At 47.3% G+C, this 17,969-nt stretch overlaps 1 protein-coding gene across 1 annotated transcript in view; it reads right to left on the reverse strand.

The window, feature by feature from the left end:
* Positions 1–17,716, reverse strand: part of ppp1r16b (protein phosphatase 1, regulatory subunit 16B) — a 161,303-nt gene extending 143,587 nt beyond the window's left edge. Inside the window, exon 1 of the mRNA XM_078236164.1 lies at positions 17,289–17,716. The gene's annotated coding sequence lies outside the window, so the exon portion shown is untranslated. The remainder of the gene's footprint in view (positions 1–17,288) is intronic.
* Between the last annotated feature and the right edge of the window lie 253 nt (positions 17,717–17,969).

Genomic DNA, 17,969 nt, shown 5'->3' on the forward strand with positions numbered 1-17,969 from the left:
AGGAATGGGTGGTGAGTTTGAGGCCCGGATCTGGTCCAAGTGTTTCCTTGAGACGGCCTTGCCCACGCGTACCCGGTAGGATACCGGTCCCGTCCTGGACTCGACCGTTCCTGCTATCCATGTGGGTCCATTTGCGTAATTTCTTACCCATGCTTTCTCACCAGCATCGAAGTGCCTCTCTTGGCGAGTGTTGTGTGGCCCCTGCATTGGGCTTCTTGGTGTTTTTCCACTTTCCCCCCCTGGTTTGGGAATAGCAGGCTCAATCTGGTGCGGAGTCGTCTGCCCAAGAGTAATTCCGCTGGAGCTATTCCCATGGTGGCGTGTGGGGTTGTCCTATAACCAAATAGCCAGTGGGAGAGTTTGGTGTCTGTGGACGCCACTGGCTGTTTTTTCAACCCAGCCTTTAGGGTCTGGACTGTTCTATCCACCAGCCCATTTGACGCTGGGTGATACAGTGTCATCCTGATGTGCCAAATCCCGTTCAACTTTGTGAATTTTGTGGACTCTAGGCTGGTGAAAACCGATCCATTGTGCTGTGCACGCGTAGGTTCGAATCCCATCCCCGTCACCACTGTAATAAGTCCTCAAGGCGGAAGTCCCTTCAACAAAATTCCTCTATTTACAAGATCCAACAACACTAGACAGAGTGCTCTCAGTTAGCAGCCTACATCTGGAGTGCCAGAGGAACTGAGCATGGGGCTCCCCAATTGGCCCATCAATTTGGCCCTTAATCAGGGAGTTCATATTCATGCAGGCCTACCTCAATTGTCTGATTAAAGTCATTACAGTGGGCAAACTTGCCTTCTCTTGCCTGCCCTTTATGCATCAAGGACACTTCAGCATGTTCCCAAAGTATGGCAGGGGATAAACTGAAACTGGGGGGGGGGGGGCATGGAGGGAGGGGGGATTAGTGGAAACAAATTATCTAGTGCGATGCGTGCCTAGGAGGACATACATTGGAGGTACGCCAACTATTGTGCCTCAGCTCTGTGTTTGTGTTTGCGACTAAGTGCCTGTGTGGGTGTAAAGATGGCAAGTTGTCTTTGTCTCCGCGTATTAAAAAAATGCTGCCATTTATCAAATAGGCCACACATGGCTGTCTGAAGATATCACAAGAATGCACTTCCTCATAATAACTCAACTGAGTCAGGAAAAGAAGATTTCCTTAAAACACGACGACGCTTAAAGATGCTCACTGGAAACAAAAGGCCCCCGTGGAACTTTTGTATAATTTGGGAATAGCCAGAATTCCCTGGCTGTTCACGCTGGCGGGGGGTTTCCTGGTCCTGCCAATGGTGCACCCCCGCTGTGGTTTTCCCGGCGGCGTGGGGAGGATTCAATGGGATTTTGGATAGAAACTCAAAGATCCTGCCACTGGCAAATGCCGTACCGCCTAACACCGTGAGAAACACGCCGCAGGGAGACCAGTGAATTCCTTCCAGTATCTCCTTTTCATGGCTCTTTGGTCAATTGACTCAAATCTGTGTCCTCTGAAAAGTAAAGTTTAAAGTTTACTTATTTATTATTCACACGTAAGGCTTACATTAACATTGCAATGAAGTTACTGTGAAATTCCCCTGGTCGCCACACTCTGGCGCCTGTTCGGATCAACGCACCTGACCAGCACGTCTTTCAGACTGTGGGAGGAAACCGGAGCACCCGGAGGAAACCCACGTAGATACAGGGAGAACGTGCAGACTCCACACAGACGGTGACCCAAGCCGGGAATTGAACCCGGGTCCCTGGCGCTATGAGGCAGCAGCGCTAACCACTGTGCCACCCCTGGTGTGGTAACTTGGTCAGAAAAAGGTAGTTGAGGGCGTTGTGATATCTAATGTTCTTTACTTATGAAAAGATCAAAACACAGTACAGCACCAACTCAAAACTGGAGTCAGCTAGTTACACAGACCCCTCGTGGTGAGGCTAACAGCGAAAGCCCGCACTACCAATAACGTCACTCACGCATACTCATATCCATAAAGACATCCATATATACATTCAACTGGGAAGATGCTTACTAAAGCACTCTATAACATCCGGCTACTAACCCTCCTGACAACGGAAACAGTTCTCCCTCTTTACGCTATCACAACTCCCCAAAATGCTGATCACATCTATTAAATGTCTCTACTCAGACCAACAAATCTTAACTTATCCAGACATACATTTAACACAGTTAGCTTCAAATTGGAAACTTTAACTCGAAACTAGTTAGCGGAGAGCAGAAGGCTGAGAGGAGAATTGATAGAGACGTTCAAATTCATAAGCAGGCTGGATAGGGAAGGTAGGAACAAACTATTCCTGCTCGCAGAAGGATCAAGAACGAGGGGGAACAGATTTAAAGTGATTTACAAATGTGACATGAGAAAAACTTTTTCACACAACATGTGGTTCAGGTCTGGAATGCGCTGCCTGGCAGTGCGGTGGAGGCAGGTTCAATCAAGGCATACACGAGGGCATTAGATAATTACTTGAATAGAAACAGTGTACACGGATGCAGTAAAAGGCAGGGGAATGGCGCAGCAGAGGTGGCACGGTGGCACAATGGTTAGCACTGCTGCCTCACAGCGCCAGGGGCCCGGGTTCGATTCCCGGCTTGGGTCACTGTCTGTGCGGAGTTTGCACGTTCTCCCTGTGTCTGCGTGGGTTTCCTCCGGGTGCACCGGTTTCCTCCCACAGTCTGAAAGACGTGCTGATTAGGTGCATTGGCCATGCTAAATTCTCCCTCAGCTTACCCAAACAGGCGCCTGTGTGGCGACTAGGGGATTTTCACAGTAACTTCATTGCAGTGTTAATGTAAACTTACTTATGACACTGATAAATAAACTTAAACTTGAACTAAGTCATGATGCTCATTTGGAGAGCTGGTACAGACACGAAGGGCCAAACATGCCAACACTATGGTTAAGAAAGCCCATCAATGCCTCTACTTTCTCAGAAGACTAAGGAAATTTGGCATGTCAGCTACGACTCTCACCAACTTTTACAGATGCACCCTAGAAAGCATTCTTTCTGGTTGTATCACAGCTTGGTATGGCTCCTGCTCTGCCCAAGACTGCAAGGAACTACAAAAGGTTGTGAATGTAGCCCAAACCATCGCGCAAACCAGCCTCCCATCCATTGACTCTGTCTACACTTCCCACTGCCTCGGCAAAGCAGCCAGCATAATTAAGGACTCCACACACCCCGGACATTCTCTCTTCTACCTTCTTCCATCGGGAAAAAGATACAAAAGTCTTAGGTCATGTCCCAACCGACTCAAGAACAGCTTCTTCCCTGCTGCCGTCAGACTTTTGAATGGACTTATCTCGCATTAAGTTGATCTTTCTCTACACCCTAGCTATGACTGTAACACTGCATTCTGCGCTCTCTCGTTTCCTTCTCTATGAACGGTATGTTTTGTCTGTTTAGCGTGCAAGAAACAATACTTTTCACTGTATGTTAATACATGTGACAATAATAAATCAAATCAAGTCAAATGGCCTCCTTCTGCGCTGTAACGATTCTGTGATTCTGTGAAATGCAACTTTAGGTAAGTAAATGAAATAGCTATCCTGCTCTTCCGATATCATAGGCCAAAATAGGCAGAAGAATTGAAACGCTAAAGGCTACAACACAAATGTAAAATATGGTGTCCATTTGCTTAAAAGCTAGAAATGTAATCCATAACTGCAGGTCTCCTCTCTCTGAGCATTTAAAGAGTCAAACTTGAAAGCTCCAAGTACATGAAATGGGCTGTGTCACTAGACTGCATTGTTCAGGCTAATTTATAGTCAGTCACAGAAGCAGTGAAGAGAGATACCTCTTGCAATTGTCCCGTACAACACGTGATTGTGGAAATATGATCGGAAGGCATGTCTCTACCTTCCTTACTTAATGCACTTGTAAAATGAGGAACATCTCAAAGAGAAAATGGGGTCTCTTTCTCCTCCTGGTGTATAAAGCTCTGGGTTTTAAACTGTTAGTTAAACTTAAAGTTTATTTATTAGTGTCAGAAGTAAGGCTTACATTGACACTGCAATGAAGTTACTGTGAAATTCCCCTAGTTGCCACACTCCGGCACCTGTTCGGGTCAATGCACCTAACCAGCACGCCTTTCAGACAGTGGGAGGAAACCGGAGCACCCGGAGGAAACCCACGCAGACACGGGGAGAATGTGCAAACTCCACACAGGCAGTGACCCAAGCCAGGAATTGAACCCGGGTCCCTGGCGCTGTGAGGCAGCAGTGATAACCACTGTGGCACTGTGCTGCCCACGTGTTAAAAATTTAGGATGCGATCTTACCGGCTATTCATGCCATGCTCCCGCTGCGGCGAGGTCAGAGAATTTGGCACCCAGCCAAATCTCTGTTCAGTGCAGCGGGATGGGAAAATCCCGCCGGTGTGAACAGCCGGAACGTTCCGGTCCTAATGTTTTTTAACACGACTGATTACAGAGAGACCAAAACTAAGGGGACCATAAAGAACAATAACTTATATTTATACAACGCCCTTAATGTAAGACCATAAGGCATAGGAGCAGAATTAGGCCATTCAGCCCGTCGAGTCGGCTCCGCCATTCAATCATGGCTGATATTTTTCTCATCCCCATTCTCCTGCTTTTTCCCATATCCCCTGATCCCCTTATTAATCAAGAACCTATCTATCTCTGTCTTAAAGACACTCAATACCCAGCCTCCACAGCCTTCTGTGGCAAAGAGTTCCACAGATTCACCACTCTCTGGCTGAAGAAATTCCTCCTCATCTCTGTTTTAAAGGATCGTCCCCTTAGCCTGAGGTTGTGACCTCTGGTTCTAGTTTTTCCTACGAGTGAAAACATCCTCTCCACATCCATTCTATCCAGGCTTCGCAGTATCCTGTAAGTTTCAATAAGATCCCCCCTCATCCTTCTAAACTCCAACAAGTACAGACCCAGAGTCCTCAACCGTTCCTTATACGACAAGCTCTTCATTCCAGGGGTCATTCTTGTGAACCTCCTCTGGACCCTTTCCAAGGCCAGCACATCCTTCCTTAAAGATGGGGTCCAAAACTGCTCACAATACTCCAAGTGGGGTCTGACCAGGGCCTTATACAGCCTCAGAAGTACATCCCTGCTCCTGCATTCTAGCCCTCTCAACATGAATGCTAACATTGCATTTGCTTTCCCAACTGCCGACTGAAACTGCACGATAACTTTAAGAAAATCTTGAACAAGGACTCCCAAGTCCTTTTGTGTTTCTGATTTCCTAAGCATTTTCCCATTTAGAAAATAGTCTATGCCTCCATTCCTCCTTCCAAAGTGCATCACCTCACACTTTTCCACATTGAATTCCATCTGCCACTTCTTTGTCCAGTCTCCTTACCTGTCCAAATCCTTCTGCAGCCCCCCTGCTTTCTCAATACTACCTGTCCCTCTACGTATCTTTGTATCATCTGCAAACTTAGCAACAGTGTCTTCAGTTCCTTCCTCTAAATCGTTGATGTATATTGTGAAAAGTTGTGGTCCCAGCACCGATCCCTGAGGCGCACCACTAGTCACCGGCTGTCATCTTGAAGAAGACCCCTTTATCCCCATTAATGTAAGGAAACATCCCAAGGTACTTGGCAGCACCATCATAAAACAAAGTACAGCACCGGGCCACATAAAGGAATATTAGGCCCAATGACTAAAAGCTTGTTCAACAAGGTCAACTTTAAGTGTTTTAAAGGAGGAAAACGATGTCGAGAGTTGGAGAGATGGAGGGAGGATACTATAGGGTGCTTATAGTCAGCAATATATCCAGTAGGGAATTCAGGAGAAATCTCTTTATCTCGAGAGTAGTTCAAACATAGCGCACACCAACACAGAAAAGTAGAGATGCCTATATGAAGGAGAAGGGTATGAAGGGATAGGCTGACAGGATTAGATGAAGAGTGCGTGGAAGGAGGTTCCTATGGCTAATCACCAGCATAAATCAATTGGACCAAATGGCCTGTTTCTGTCCTGCAAACACTATGTCATCACAATAATAGCAAACTTACTACCAACAACATCCTGCATGGTGCAACCTATTTAAGTCAATTATGCACCCATCCCTTGAACGTTGCTTTCTCGGATCAGGAAGTGATATAAATGCTAAAATCAAGAGTCGACACTAGTTGCTGCAGACAGAAGTGTTTTTCCACCTCTGGGACTTGGGGATTAGTTTAATCAGTTTTCTCCATTCTTCACTTTCTGTTAACCCCTTATGAGCTCCACAATTACCAAACATCCTCTTGTGAAGTGATTTCCAAACGTTTTTTCCAGCAAGCCACTTTTACAAAATGGCAGCCCCTCGCGACCCACTGACCAGGCAAGCTGCAATACTGCGGCTACTTTCAAAGTTTATTCATTAGTGTCGCAAGCTTACATTAACACTGCAATGAGGTTACCGTGAAAATCCCTTAGTCGCCACACTCCAGCGCCTGTTCGGGTACACCGAGGGAAAATTTAGCACGGCCAATGCACCCTAACCAGCACGTCTTTCAGACTGTGGGAAGAAACCGGAGCACCCGGAGGAAACCCACGTAGACATGGGAAGAATGTGCAGACTCCACACAGACAGTGATCCAAGCCAGGAATCGAACCCGGGGGTCCCTGACGCTGTGAGGCAGCAGTGCGAACCACAGTGCCACCGTGCCGCCTGAACGGGATTTATTGTAGGCTTAAAAATGCACCTTCTTACTTTTTCCTTTCATAAAGTACACATAACTTGAATTGTATCAGGCAATCCTCAGCTTTTCCTCCTCATGCTGACTGTGTCATAAGTGAGTCAAGAGATCCTATGTGTCATACGGCCTTCTACAAAAATGCATGCTATAAACAGAAGTTTCCGCTTTTCTTCTGAGCAGGATCACAGAATATCTCGCCATGTTTTGAACACATCACGCGACCTTTTGAAAGAACCGGGAATTTTCCCATTCCGCCTGCCACGGGAAGCGTAGCGGGCGGTGGGGAGGGGGGAGGTGGACCATGAAACGGTCCGTTGATCTTTTCCTGGAAAATCCCACCCTCTGTGTTTTTTTTTTAAACAGGATACCTGGCGACCCTTTGTGGTGAACCATTGTTGGTTACATAAGAACATAAGAAATAGGAGCAGGAGTAGGCCATCTGGCCCTTCGAGCCTGCCCCGCCATTCAACAAGATCATGGCTGATCTGAAGCGAATCAGTTCCACTTACCCGCCTGCTCCCCATGACCCCTAATTCCCTTATCGATCAGAAAACTATCTACCCGTGATTTAAACATATTCAACAAGGAAGCCTCCACCACTTCAATGGGCAGAGAATTCCAGAGATTCACTACCCTCTGAGAGAAGAAGTTCCCCCTCAACTCTGTTCTGAACCGGCCCCCCCTTATTTTGAGGCTGTGCCCATTTACCACCAGGAGTGCTGAGCCATGGTCTGGCCAGTACTATGAGTCTGTAGATATGTTACTGTTGGGGTTAGGGTTGGGCTGTTCTACCTGTTAATATAGTCCTATGGTACACCCCAGTTGGCTCCACCTTCTGGGAGAGGTATAAAGGTCACTGCTCTGCCTGGTGACCCTTTAGTCTAGGATTGTATATTGTATATAGTAGCTCCGTTATTGTTGGCAATAAAAGCCTTTATTTCCCGGGTACATCCTGCCTCCCATGTGATTTATCGCGCATCACCCTTTTTCAACCGTGCGAGTCACAACCCCCCCACTTTGAAAAAAACCATGCTCTAGTGAGCTTTGGCCACCAGTGTAGGAGGAAAATTCTACCTTACACAGCATCAAGACTCAGCTGGCTCATGTCTTCACATGATGACCGCATACGTGGACTTTCCACATGATCCAAGGCTAGGAGGCTGGGCCAATTTTCCTTTCCGCTAAATAGAGATACTGAGGGGCAATAATGGCATTTCTACCCCACTGGAAGAGACTGAGTAAATCAGCATGGACAATTTGGGTCAAAGTTTCTGGGATATTCTGGGACTACAGGGTCAGCCACCAAGACCAGAAGCTATCCAGGTGAGGATGTAAAGGAAAGATGTTATAGCAGAACAGGATAGTCCTAATGGCGAAGAAGAAATTGATAATTCTTCGTAGATGATGTGGGCAGAACAAGCCACAGAAGCTTAAGGAGGCGGTGCTTCAACATAGGAGCCTAGCTCTATGATTCCAGAGTAGTGCAGGGCAGAGCTGATGGTCCATGTCCGTGCTAGTTGTGGGCCAGGTATCCTTAAGTACGTGTCCCTTAGGCCTGAGAGAATGAACTCAGTGGCTATACTGGAGTAGAGGCATTGATGAGAAGAGAGATTGAAGGTTTTTGCTGGGAATAAGGGCATTGGAAATATAAGTGAGGGAGTAGTCGAACAAATCAACAGCTGTGAATAGCACGTTAAAGACTGGATAATTGGTGGTTGGAAAGGGTAGTTTTAAAAGTCTTTTGCATGAATGATGAAAGAAGCAGGGATTGAAAATGGTTTGGGGAATGTGGGTGCTGAGGGACGTAGAGAAAAGGACATAAAGCTGCCATTAAGATAAAAGCAAGTCACTGCCGATGCTGGAATCTAAAACAAAACAGAAAATGCTGGAAAATCTCAGCAGATCTGACAGCGTCTGTGGAGAGAAAATAGAGCCAACATTTCGAGTCTGGATGACCCTTTGTCTGAATGACCAATCAATGTACAAAACTTCCCGATGCACAGAGGGCAAGAGTGAGAGAGCCTCCTCTCAGCCAGAACTGTGAGGGAGCTGCAGTAAATAATCCCAGTAAGAAGTCTCACAACACCAGGTTAAAGTCCAACAGGTTCATTAGGTAGCTACCAAATAAACCTGTTGGACTTTAACCTGGTGTTGTGAGACTTCTTACTGTGCTTACCCCAGTCCAACGCCGGCATCTCCACATCGTATATAATCCCTACAGAGTAGAAGGGGGCCATTTGGCCTACCGAGTCTGCACCAACCCAGACCCTATCCCAACCCAGACCCTATCCCCATAATCCCACATATTTACCCTACTAGTCCCCCTGACACTAAGGATTAATTTATGCACAGCCAATTAACCTAACCCGCACATCTTTGGACTGTAGGAGGAAACCGGAGCACCCGGAGGAAACCCACGCAGACACGGGGAGAACGTGCAGACTCCACACAGACAGTGACCCAAGCCGGGAATCGAAACCGGGCCCTTGGCGCTGTGAGGCAGCTGTGCTAACCCACTGTGCCACCGTGCCGCCTGTGTATAAAAGCCTCCTCAAGTTAAAAGATTCAATGTGCAGTTTTTAACCACGGCTGTGCTCCACGGCATGCGAACCCCTTGCTTTGAGTGACTACTGGAGTTAAGAGTCGCTGTCGTTTATATTAATAATTTACCTGCACAATCGGGTAAAAATTCAATCCTCCAAACCCAACGAGGATTAGCACCATTCCCTATTGTACTCTTCCCCATGCTCCAATCACCTTGTCTTAATGACAGGACACAGAGACACTTATTCCCAGGCCAGGAGACATTGACGAGTTACGTGAGGCGAACGGCCCTGAAGATTCCCCTTGCCTTGTTTGAAGCAGTACTTCAAAACTGCCTCACACCTTCCAGAGTGACAGCATGGAGAACAGCGGACAGGGAGTTAGGAGCCTGGGCCTACATTCCGCCATTTCATGGCACGGCAACTCTCAATGAAGGAAGTTAAAGTGGAGCACTTATCCTGAAAAATAATATGCTCAGAGATATAAAACAGCATTACAAAAGCAGAAAATGCTGGAAAATCTCAGCGGATCTGACAGCATCTGTGGAGAGAGAACAGAGCCAACATTTCGAGTCTGGATGACCCTTTGACGAAGGGCCATCATGTCCTCACATGATGACCTCATACATGGACCTCCACATGATCCAAGACCAGGAAGCTGGACCTGGACTCGAAACGTTACCTCTATTCTCTCTCCACAGATGCTGTTAGACCTGCTGAGATTTTCCAGCATTTTCTGCTTTTGTTTCAGATTCCAGCATCCACGGTGTTTTTGCTTTTGTAAAATAACTTTGCTGCCTTTAAGGGAAAGCCAGATAGGTAAGTGAGGGAGGAACGCAGTAGAAGGATATGCTGGTGGGATGTGATGAAGTGGCGCACAAGCACTGACAGAGATGTGTTGGACCAAATGGTCTGTTCCCAGGCTGCAAATTTTAAAGTTTAAAGTTTATTTATTAGTGTCACAAGTAGGCTTACATTAACACCGCAATGAAGTTCCTGTGAAAATGCCCTAGTCACCACACTCTGGTGCCTGCTCGGGTACACTGAGGGAGAATTTAGCATGGCCAATGCACCTAACCCGCACGTCTTTCGGTCAGTGGGAGGAAACCGGAGCACTCGGAGGAAACCCACGCAGACACGGGGAGAACGTGCAGACTCCGCACAGACAGTGACCTGAGCTGGAAATCGAACCCAGGTCCCTGGCGCTGTGAGGCAGCAGTGCTAACCACTGCGCCATTCTATATTATTCTATGGATGCAAAATTAAGCATTCAGAGATCTCACCCTTTAATTTTTCCTTTTGTAACGTCACATATCAATAAACTGCAAAGTGGGGTGATGGATGTGAACGCAGACTCTGTTCTTCGCACAGGGGCAGTTGATGTAATGCAAGTCTTTGTTTCGGGTTAGACTTACAAAAACATTATCTAATTGGGAAAGCTGACCCATATTCCTGTTTCCCCTCAGTGCTTGGAAACATTCTTGCTGACTGATCGCCAGTTAAACCAGTGAGTCATTTTCCCTCCAGTGTTTCGGCGAACATAAATTTTAAAAAAAAACACTGCTGTTTCCTCCGAAAGCAGCAGACTCTCATTCGCCGTAATTCTTAAATTCTTTGTCACTGCATCCCACAGCTGAAAATGAAATTATTATAATCATCCTCCCAAACACTTAAGTGTTGTATTTTACTGAACTTAACAAAAAAAACCCTGTCATTTCTTTCTCCCGCCTCCAACCCACCCACCGAAATTGTTTTCCTCTCCTGGAGGAGCTGTCCCATGCTGGACTGGTCCTTTCCAGGCCATTCTTCCTCTGTTCCTCTGGTTGTATCACAGCTTGGTCTGGCTCCTGCTCTGCCCAAGACTGCAAGAATGAAGTGAATGAAGTCCAGTCCATCACACAAACCAGCCTCCCATCCATTAACCCTGTCTACACTCCCCGCCACCTCGGCAAAGCAGCCAGCATAATCAAGGACCCCACGCATCCCAGACATTCTCTCTTCCACCTTCTTCCGTCGGGAGAAAGATGCAAAAGTCTGAGGTCACGTACCAACCAACTCAAGAACAGCTTTTTCCCTGCTGCCGTCAGGCTTTTGAATGGACCTACCTCGCATTAAGTTGATCTTTCTCTACACCCTGGCTATGACTGTAACACTACATTCTGCATTCTCTTGTTTCCTTCTCTCTGAGCGGTATGCTTTGTCTGTAAAGCGCGCAAGAAATAATACTTTTCACTGTATGTTCATACATGTGACAATAATAAATCAAATCAAATCAAATCAGAGTGTCACCAAGCCATCCAACCTTGGAGGGGATCACAGCTGAGTCCAAACCTTTTCTCACCCAATGATGTCATAGCAGGGGTGACTGCACAGAGATGATTTTTTAAAAATCATTTATGCGATGCGGGTGTTGCTGGCTAGGCCAGCATTTATTGCTCAATCCTTGTTACCCTCGAGAAAATGAAGGTGAACCGCATTCTTGAACCGCTCCAGTCCCTGAGATGTAGGTACACCCACAGTGCTGTTAGGGTCAGAGTTCCAGGAATTTAACCCAACGACAGTGAAGGAACGACAATATACTTCCATGTCAGAATGGTGGGTGACTTAGAGGAGAAGCTTCAGGTGATGGTGCTCCCATGTGTCTGCTGCTCTTCTCCCTCTAGATGTAGTGGTTGCGAGTTTGGAAGGTGCTGCCTAGGTGAGTTCCTTGAAGGATTGAATGTCCGTGGAAGGAGTAGCAATCAAGCAGGCTGCTTTGTTCTGGATGGTGTTGAGCTTCTTAAGTGTTGTTGAAGCTGCACCCATCCAGGCCAGTGGAGAGTATTTCAGCACATTCCTGACTTGTTCTTTATACATGGTGGACAGGCTTTGGGGAGTCAGAAGGTGATTTACTCACCGCAGGATTCCTAGCCTTTGATCTGCTCTGTAGCCACAGTATTTATATGTCTAGTCCAGTTCAGCTTTTGGTCAATGGTGACCCCCAGGATGTTGATAGTGGGGGATTCAGTGATTGTAGTGGCATTGAATGACAAGGGGCGGTGGTTAGATCCTCTCTTGTTGTAGTTGGTTATTGCCTGGCAGTTGTGTGGCATGAATGTCACTTTGCCACTTGTCAGCCCGAGACTGGATATTGTCCAGGTCTTGCTGCATATGGGCATGGACTGTTTCAGTATCTGAGGAGTCCTGAATGATACTGAACATTGTGTAGTCATCAGTGAACATCCTCACTTCTGACCTTATGATGGAAGGAAGGTCATCGATCAAGTAGCTGAAGATGGTTGGGCGTAGGACAACATTTTTGAACCTCCTACCTTAGGTGTCAACTGTAGCACCCAGACTGCTTGCCTCAACAGAGATTTCCCAACTCATACAGGCCATTGATGAAACTGAGCACCTTTGTGTTTCATCAGGAAGTGACAAGTTAGATAAGGATGAGGGAAACCATTTGGCCTTGCCCCACTCTGAAGCCCTCTTTCAAAACTATTGACCCATAGTAACTCTAGGCATTCTTCATAGTTCAGCTAGCTAACAGTGAGGATCAGACTGGTTGTTCCTCGCATTCACTAACTCTAGGGCTCAAATGCCTCCCTCATATTTAAGTAACTAAAATTGGACATAGATGTGATCTGACCAGACCACAGTAAGAAATGACTGCAGGAACAGGCTCGCGATATGTGAAATGAGTGTCAGCTCACTGAATCCCGCAATTGAGAACTCAACCTATTTCTAGTTGGGAGCAAAGAACTCACCTCACACAATGGGTACATGCTGTCCATAGAATGTATAGCACACAAGTAGGCCATTCGGCCCACCAGCACTCTGCTCACATGAGCCTCTTTCATAGAATCATGGAATCCCTACAGTGCAGAAAGAGGCCATTCAGCCCATCAAGCCTACACCGACAACAATCCCACCCAGGCCCTATCCCCGTAACCCCATGCATTTACCCTGCTAATCTCCCTGACACTAAGGGTCAATTTAGCCAATCCACCAAACCTGCACATCTTTGGACTGTGGGAGGAAACCAGAGCACCCGGAGGAAACCCATGCAGACACGGGTAGAATGTGCAAACTCTACGCAGACAGTCATCCAAGGCCGGAGTTGAACCCGGGTCCCTGGCGCTGTGAAGCAGCAGTGCGAATCACTGTGCCACCCTAACCCCCTTCATCTAACTGTCAGGCTAACAGAATGAGATGAATCGTGGCCACACTGATCTCCCGGATTAACTTCAAGCACTTAAAGGGGAAGGGGTTGAAAAGGAATTTCCCTCCAACACACCGGTGGCGTTCTCTCTCCTCCCAGCAACCCTCCCATTCCCCCATTAAATACACATTGCCAAATCTGCTTCTGAATTTTGCTTGGGCATCAGTGGTGGCTCAGCTATGAGGGAGAGAGCCAAGGCTGTGTTGCTGCCTCTTCCCTCCACCCCCCTCCCGGGCCAAATTGGTAACGAACAGCAGGGAACAGGCACAGCTGTGACAGGCTCACTCACCTATCCATTCCTGGAACCAATCCTGAATGTCAAAAAGCCAGCTGGACAATGTGCAAGGAAGTCAACCGGACTTTTCAGAAACCCTTCTTTTGATATGCAAAACCCAAAGACAATCGAGGACAATAGATTACATTTTCTGAAATGTGTTCCAACCCTGTAATCATTTCTCCTGTTAGTAATTCAACATGAAGGATTCTGTTAAACGCAATGCCTTATAGTCAGCACCCCATCAACCTCATAATAAATGCCTATCCATTCCCATTCCAGCCAGAATGCCCACAATTTTGACCAGTTGCTGACTGGTTACAACGCAGCAGTTGAGGTTACGTTTTCTGTAAAGACCTGTCTGACCAGTAGATCTTCTGAACAGATCAGTAAACTGGGAAATCGAGCAGGGTTGCCTCCCAATAAATAAATTGGGCGGCACGGTGGCACAGTGGTTAGCACTGCTGCCTCACAGCACCAGGGACCCGGGTTCGATTCCCGGCTTGGGTCACTGCCTGTGTGGAGTTTGCACATTCTCCCCGTGTCTGCGTGGATTTCCTCCGGGTGCACCGGTTTCCTCCCACAGTCCAAAGATGTGTGGGTTACGTGGATTGGCCATGCTAAATTGCCGGGGGGACTAGCTAGGGTAAATGCATGGGGTTGTGGGGATAGGGCCTGGGTGAGATTGTGGTCGGTGCAGACTCAATGGTCCAAATGGCCTCCTTCTGCACTCTAGGATTCTATGATCTATAAACCCCATCGTCCAGCAACAGACAAATGTGAAGGTTCCAACAGAACCTAGTGGTATTATCGCTAGACTATTAATCTAGAAACTCATCTCATGTTCTGGGGACCCAGGTTCGAATCCTGCCACGGTAGATGGTGGAATTTGAATATAATAAAAAATATCTGGAGTTAAGAATCTACTGATGACCATGAAAGCATTGTCAGAAAAAAACATCTGGCTCACTAATGTCCTTTAGGGAAGGAAATCTGCCGTTCTTACCCAGTCTGGCCTACATGTGCTTCCAGAGCCACAGCAATGTGGTTGACTCTGAACTGCCCTGGGGCAACTAAAGATGGGCAATAAATGCTGGCCAGCCAGCAACACCCCGTGTCCCACGAATGAATAAAAAAATCCTTTCTGTATGTCCAACTTTTAACTTAGTGCTCACCTTTGTACAGATAAATTTCTCACAGCTATTCCCCCCTCCCCACCTCATTAACTTTACAAAGGAACACTGCCTCACCTTGGGTTGTCCAGCTTTGTAGGTTTCCCCACATAGCAGTGCTAACCACTGTGCCACCGTGCCGCCCTTACCTTAACACTGGCGATGCCGTCACAATTTACAGTCAACCCTTTCCCAACAGAGTGTTTCAAACAAGAACAGAGGATGCTGGAAAAAACTCACGTTTGACCACTTTTGCTCAGTTCCGGAAGAAATCGACAAGCGCTTCAGCACGAAGATCGCCACAGTTTCAGACAAGGGGGTTTGGGCGTCTGTGTCGAGCGAATGATTTTTTTTCCCCATAAAGGGTTTGGCAAAAGTGTATAAATTATGGATTGGAAGCCAGCTGTAACTAAACAATGGACATCATGTGGTGCCCACGTTCACATTGCAGGGAACTTCCGGCCAGCATCCAGGCACGCCATGCTGGTACCCCAAGGTCACCCTGGCACTTAACCGAAAATCAAAATATGGGCAAGTTGTCAGGCATCTTCCCTGGCAATCTCACACATGCAGGACGTGTAGATGGCAGACCTGATCGAGCCAGCGCACAGCCATCAGGAGAGGGTTAGGGAAGAATCATGCATCACACACATGGAGGCCATTTGGGCTGTCCAGCCCATGCTGGCTCTCTGCAAGAGCAGCTGATTAGTCACGATCCTCTGCTCCTAGAGTGCAAGCTATTTTATTTTCCTTTTTTTTGGTACCTCATAGAATCATAGAATCATAGAAACCCTACAGTGCAGAAGGAGGCCATTCGGCCCATCGAGTCTGCACCGACCACAATCCCACCCAGGCCCTACCCCCACATATTTACCCGCTAATCCCTCTAACCTACACATCCCAGGACTCTAAGGGGCAATTTTTAACCTGGCCAATCAACCTAACCCGCACATCTTTGGACTGTGGGAGGAAACCAGAGCACCCGGAGGAAACCCACGCAGACACGAGGGGAATGTGCAAACTCCACACAGATAGTGACCCGAGCCGGGAATCGAACCCAGGACCCTGGAGCTGTGAAGCAGCAGTGCTAACCACTGTGCTACCGTGCCGCCCTACTTTACCTCTCGGTACTTTATTTCTAATCAAAAAAGTCAATTCAAATTAGATCCAATCATGTTCCCCACATGAGGGACAAACCTGGTCCAAGCTGACAAGACAAGACATTGCATCCCATCTTGGGCTCGATCAAAGAAGATCCAAGCTGACAGGATGAGGCATTGCCCCCCCTCCTGGACTGGATCTAATGCTTGATCTTAGCAAAAATGCGAGACGGCTTTGAAAAATTGCATCAGGTAAAGCTTCAGTTTAACCTCATTGGCTACCCTGACCCTATTCTCTACCCTAGCCAGGGCAAACCACCATCGCAGGCTTCAACACACCCCAAGTGCAATGGGCTAGCCTCGCTCCGAGCCTGATCATTGACTCTCCCCTGCCAGGTAAGTATTCTGGCATAGAAATCAGATTGCTGCAAGTCTGTGCAGACTCGATGGGCCGAATGGCCTCCTCTGCACTGTAGGGATTCTATGGTTGACAGTAATGGCAATTCAGGCTATCTTTGACATTTATGGGGATGGAAATCCAGTTGCCCACAGGAGACCCATGGTGTTACATGGACATTTGGACAAGATATTGGGAAGATCAACTGATTCCATTAACCAGTGAAGCCACTGGGATGAGGGATTTTTAATTGGTTCAGGTTCTGACAAATATTGAAAACACTTTGGTGCTCCCTGTCAATTTACCACAAAATTGACCCAGAGAAACCAAAGGAGTCCTTGTCTGAGTCTCCATCTGTGCCAGTCTGAACAAGGACACTGGAGTGGTGTTAAAGTTATTAACTTCAATACCTCTTGGTCCAGGATGGAGAAACTGAGAGCAATGCTACCTATTTCTAATCACTATCTCGTCACCCTCCCGATGAAAGGAGCCAGGCAAAGTCAAAGTTATGGGGTCAATGTGATGACTTTCACGGTTGAATAGCCTGACAAGACCGACGACAACAACAACCCTGACATGTGAGATGGTCTACTGGGTGAAACACCTCGCCACACCTCATGGATTGCAGAACCATCAGGCAAAGATAAATTATTTTACTGGGTGCCTCAAGTGTCACTTGAAACAATTTACGACTTTTGCCATTTAAGTATAAATCTCAATCTCACACTACACCACACATTGCTGATTTTGAATTGAATTGGTGGGTGTTAAAAGCACAGTAAGTTACATTTTACAACCAAATGTTTACCCAACAAAATGAGGCTTCAGAATTAGGTCAGATGTATGGACTACATTGAAATAAAATGTTAAGCTGTCTCTCACACACACACACACACACACAGAGAAAATGAAAGCAACATTCTCTTTACCTCTGAAGTCCATCAGCCGTCAGGATGTGAGCCGGGATCAGAGTTGCTGATCTGTCTCCGCAGGATTGAGAGGGAGAAGAGGAGAGCTTCACACAGCCCAGACGCAAGCAACAGGCTGCAGTCCTGGACTACAGAGCACACACACTGTGTTGACAGTTCTTTCAGCAAGACCCGATCCACACACAAACCCCGCCACTGCATCGGCCACAGGAGACTTGCGGGGAGTTCGGCAGAAGTAGTGAGGGTTTGGATGAGGAGGAGGAGGAGGAGGGAGCTCCGTGCTCCCTCCCACCTCTCCTGGGTCTGGGTGAGGCGGGACTGAGTCCCGAGCTGTAGTGGGCTGGGCTGGGCTGGACGGGACTGCTGTGCTCCAGGCACGGGGAGGGGGCAGAGGGAGAGACTGAATTAATCGCGGATGCATTGAGCCAGTAGGTGGGGTGTGTTCTTCACCAGCGCCTGGCGATTGGAAGAGGCTTTTTGCCTTCATCAACATACCAAAGTTATTCAGCCGAATGAGTTACCCACTGATGTATTTAAATGATGGATTACAATGTCAAAGTGGGTGTTATTAACCACTTCATTGACACAGTGGGATGGGGAAACTCACTCGGTAGTAGACTTCAGAATGGGCAGTTGTATTCTGCACCCTTTCCTTCTCTATGTACTCTATGAACGGTATGC

This window comes from Mustelus asterias, chromosome 20 (assembly GCF_964213995.1).
Source record: "Mustelus asterias chromosome 20, sMusAst1.hap1.1, whole genome shotgun sequence".
NCBI classification, from domain to species: domain Eukaryota; kingdom Metazoa; phylum Chordata; class Chondrichthyes; order Carcharhiniformes; family Triakidae; genus Mustelus; species Mustelus asterias.